Source organism: Charadrius vociferus, unplaced genomic scaffold, assembly GCF_000708025.1.
Source record: "Charadrius vociferus isolate BGI_N301 unplaced genomic scaffold, ASM70802v2 scaffold161, whole genome shotgun sequence".
NCBI classification, from domain to species: Eukaryota; Metazoa; Chordata; class Aves; order Charadriiformes; family Charadriidae; genus Charadrius; species Charadrius vociferus.
Window position 1 is genome coordinate 7,569,776 of NW_009646928.1, and position 5,295 is coordinate 7,575,070.

Consider the following 5,295-nt stretch of genomic DNA (forward strand, 5'->3'; position numbering starts at 1 on the left):
AAATGCTAAAAATACTTGAGTATTTTATGTAAAACTTAAACTTGATTTTTGTATGTGATGTGTCACTGTGGCCTTTTCTATGCACTCCAAAGAAAGCTATAAAGGGAAAAAGGGAAGACAGAGTTGTATCTATTAATTATTCTAACATTTTGGGTCAACTAACGTTTTGAAAAAGTCGTTAGACTTTTTTAATGCACAATACAAAGAACAGGCACATTTGCTTTTGTGAAGGAGGATATGTAAAAAGAACAAATCCGTTCCCCGTGTAACGGTGGTGTGACACGACGGATAGGACGACCCTTGGCCTGACATGCTGAGAAAAGTACTACTGATTTCTCTGAAGCAGCGCTGCAAAGTCATGATGTTCCTCTGTCTCTTCTCCCCCCCACCCCCCCTGTGCAGTTTACGTACGTCGACAGCACTTTTCTTTCTCCCTGTTTGCACTATTGTGATAAGCAAGTGTTTATCATTTGTATTGAGAAATAGAGAACTTCTTGTCGATAACCGCTTTAGAGCCTGTTAAAACGGCAGCCCGAAGGGGCACAGCGAGGGAACCGTCGCGTTAGTTTGCTGATCAAAGAAGTATAAGCACTTTTGTTGTTTATTTGGTACTTTGGGCACAAGTGTGAGCATTTTCTTTCTTCTTCCTTGAGGTAACTTGTAGAAAAAGTAGTTATGACGTTAATTGCTATGTAATGAAAATCACCCTCACCCACCTTAAACTTACCCTGGTATGAGAAGTGTTTGGAACGTAACGAAGCCTGGGTCCTGTCCTTCTGGGTTAGCTTGTACGCCCGAGTGCTTTGCCAAATGCCTCCTAATGAGATGGACTTAAAAAAAAAAAAAAAGTGTTGTTTATTGTCCTTTTCTAACAACAGTACGAAGTGGGGAAAATTATTTACAAATTCTCATGTTTTTAAGATTTACTAGTTTTATAGATGTTTATACTTTGAGCATTTTTAGGGGTGAATCAGAAATGGAAAAAGGAAATTAGTAGTAAAATCCTTATTCTCCAACGCACATGAATATATACTTTTTAGAAAAAAAAAAAAAAACACACATATATTTTAATCTTATGAACGATGTAAATAATTTTTAAGGCCCTGTTTCGCATGTTTGTTTCATCATGCCCAAGTTGTCTAATCACTGGTAATTCTTACTTGAGTAAGCACAACTGCCTGGGTGCAGGTGAGTAACCCACTTTATTTGAAATACATAGACAGATTATTTAGCAGTATTGTTATTGAAAGAATAAAGTTAAATAAAACACTAAACTGCTTACACTGGTTTTATTTCCGTGGAAGCAGTTATCACAGCTAAAGTACAGCTCATTAATCACTGGGTAAAAAAAAAAAAAAGCACACAGCACAGGGGCTGTGATCACAATTAGAACAGCTAAGTTAAGCGTTGCCACCTCTAAGGAAAACCGTAGAGGTAATAAAAATCTTTGGTGTATTTAAAAAGAATGCCACTAACTTTCTTTATCAGGGAACGTGGTTATACCCAGCTTTTATCAAGCTGCTTCTGGGTTTGCACAGAAAGGGAAGATTAATCTGTGCTTTTTCTTTCTTTTCCCCCCATTCAAGGTGCAGTTCGTTAGCACCTTGTGGCCCATCGGAGCTACAAAGCACTTTATAAGGGCTCCCAAGGTAACTCCTTATAAAACATAGACAACGTTAAATTACTTCCAGCCATGTCACCTTTGCAATTAAAGCATGAGATATATTCATTTTAAGTGTCATCTGAACTCTGAATTCCAGACCTCCAAAATTTGCGACTGCTGGTGGAAGGGCAGTGTTATTTTTAGCTACAGCAGTGGCGTGGTGTGCTTGGTGGGAGAAACAGCCTCTTGTGCAAGACTATGAAGGAGGTCGTCTGTTTCAGAAACATTAATTAAAAACTGAAGATGATGGGCAGGGAAATAGAAGCACAGAAATGAGGTGCTTTTGCCAGCTCACAGAGCAATGGAGTTGGGAAGACGCCCTAAATCAAGCTCCTTCATCTCGCAGCACAGACTCTGCTGGACTATGGTGGCTTTAGGCAAGAACCATCCCAACTTCAGGTAAACATGCAAAGGTTTTTTGTGATCTCACAACTTGACCTGTGACTCTGTGTCTCGCTGGCCTCCCTCTTGTCAGGACAGAGCTCACTCCTGCGGGAAAGAGCTCCTCCCACAGTCAGTAGAGGACCATGGGGTTCGGTTCCCCTTCCTCGATTTTGCCCAGTCTCTGGAGGCTCTGTGCCACGGGAAGGTTCATCCACATCTTCCACCAGAGCAGGCACTGTTCTTATTTTAACGCTGCTTCTGCACCAAAAACTTAATTGACACAAATCAACCACAAGTGCTTATGCATGAGCACTGTTTGGGCCTGATGCATTTGTTGTATTTCTTACCTTTTTTCTTTTTTCCCTTTTTCTTTAAACCAAATGCACCATCTGCTCATTGCTCTGGACATACGTTACACATCTAAACATTTTTGAAAGGACAAAGTAAATGGCATGGCCCCTCAGTGATGGTTTTTTGGTGTGGTTGCAAATAAACGAAGGCCAAACATTACCATTTTTGTTGCTAAAAGTCAGGGTCACAATTTGTACCCTTTATGCATCCTCTGTTGCTGTGTGTATGGATATGTAACACCCAGGTTCGTAAAAGTTAGCTGAATTCATTCTGTTGTCAAAAGGTAAGTAAAGTTCTTATTGGCCATATTAAGCAGACTTTGCACAGTTTTAAAGTGAGAGCTGTGGGCAAGATTAAAGAGCTAAGCTTAGGAAAAACAGGAGATAAGCTACTGGAGAGAAAAATTCAACTGTCGCTCTGATGGACCTTTCCCATTCAGTCTGAAGGGTTTTAAGATGAGAGATGACAAAGCACTAGAAAAGGTAATTTTCCTGTTGATAGCAAATTAACTTGCAAATGGTGCATAGCATAAATGCCAGTATAAAGTGCTCTTATCTTGGTTTTATTCCTTTATGGTATTTTCACATTGAAAACTCCTGTGCACTCAATCATAGTATCTGCTGGTAGTAACTAAGATTTTTGCCAGATATGAGGGGGTAGGGGAGGATACCAGATGAGGTTTTTATTGTGATTACACAGTAATGCAGCACAGACTTTAAGTCCTTCTGGATTTCTATCTGAGTGCAGAAGGGACTATAATTATAAACAGAACAACAGTTGCTTGTCAGCTTTGCTCCTTTTCAGCACAAATAGAATAATTTACTCCAAGGTGGCTTTTTAAGAAAGTGGAATTTCAGTGATACAAAATAATTATTGCAAAATGTGCATTCTTCATTATGCTGGCCCCTTACATACACGGTTTTTGTTAGAACAAATGAGAACAAAGATCTTTCTCTGCACAGTCTCTCAGGACACTCACATGGATGGTAAGCGTTCTACTCCTGCTTTCTATTAAACTTCTCTTTTCAAATGTCACGTGTCACAGCTCCTCTTTAACTGATGATACAGAACAGATCATTATATAAAAGTGTGGTGCTTGTACTCTGTAAAAACTCACAATCATTGTATGCATATTCAGATTAAACTTACAAAGTAGTTGGTTGAGATGATTTCACAAATATGCATGATTGAATGTCATCCCCATTAGCAACCGAGCTGCTTTCTGATTCATTGAAATGTCTTTATTTTCATAAACATGATCTGGGTATTTAAAGAGCATCTTTTGTCAAGTGAGAGTATGAATTATACGTGTATGTGGATAACACGAGGACGTGTTTACCCAGGGCTTGGATCGGGAGCTACTTTGAGAGAAAGGGCTGGGATCCTGGTGTTTCTATCTTGTGTTTTCTTCTGGGGCCACCCTTGTGCCTTGTACCTCTTCTGTCTCACACAAGCTTTGCAGCACTGACGAATAAGCCACCAAATGACAAACGTGCCACCACAGGCACGAGAGCCAACCAGTCCAAATGATGGGAAAGGAGCTGGTGGCAGCCAGCGAGCACAGCCATGAGCCTGAAAGGCACGGGATGAGCACTGCCAACAGCCTCGCTGGGAAAGGGCCCTTCTGGGAAAGGGCCGGAAGAGCCATCATGGACAGCTAGAATGTCCTGTGACACCGGGACACCACAGGCTTGGAACAGTGGGTCCATTTCCCTCCTCTGCAAGCAGTAAGCCTACAGCAGCTAGGGAGAGAGCAGCTCTCTGAACCCCTGCCCAAGCATTCACAACACAACAAGGAGGTTGGTGTGGGCAAGAGCAAATGATCTCCTCTTCCAGCCCCTGGGGACTCCCTCCAGGCCACCCCTTCTTCTGTAACTGTCACTTCTCCTACCACACAGACTCAGCACCTTCATAGCCCGTACCAGTCTCACCTTGCAGGACCAGCTCTGCTGCTCAGCACTTCAGTGCAGACCTTCCTCTGCATTGCTGGAGCTTAGAGAGGGCAGCAAGCCAAGATGTAGCCATCCTAGGAGATCAGGGAAGAGAAGGCTCCTGGTTTAAATACTGCTGTGTCCATGGGCACACCCTGACGAGGCACAACTGGGGACAGCTGAGGTTCCCCTCATGTACCCAACTTGGTGCTGCAGCAGGAGGAAGATGGCAGGTAAGTTGCTCCTATGAACACATCTGCTCCATTACTGGCCTTGCGAACACTGTGCCCAGTGCATAACCCCTTACAGAACCCGTTGAGGTTATACTGATGAGCTGTCACTTTTTGGTGAAGAGTTGCATGGCTTTTACTGGTGCTTGGCTGTACAGAGAGGGCACGTGTTCGGGATGGTGATCCTGAGCCATGACAGCATTTCAGGGAAGGCCTGACTGATGCTCTGCCGGGCTGGGGGGCACTGCCTGGGGGCTGTGAGTGTCCACAGACACGTCCCTGGGTGCAGCATTGGGAGGAGATGGAGCTGAGCTCCACACCAGCCAGCACTGCCCTGCAGCAGGCCGGACTGCCCCAGCCACGGGGCAGTGGGTGGTAGTGTGAGTCAGGTAAGAACCAGAACCACTCGAAATAATGCCGTTTTCTCTTGGTTGCATCCAGACGTAAACCCTGGTGCAAAGTCCAGGCACGCCGTGTGATGGCGTCCTCCCCGCTGAGGTTGAGAAGGCTGTCCAGCCTGCAGCTGGGCTTGAAGAGCAGCACTTAACAGGCCGGGAGAGAGAAGAGAATTTTACTTGCAAGTGAGTTCTCGGCAATCACCTCTCTGTTGATGGTGGCATGGGGCCAAAGCATACGTCCAACTGTACCATTAGGAATCTCTGGTATAAAATTGTGGACAAGAGCTTAGCAAATTCTCCATCCACAGATTTAGCAGCTTGTATTTTAGAGCGGGGGG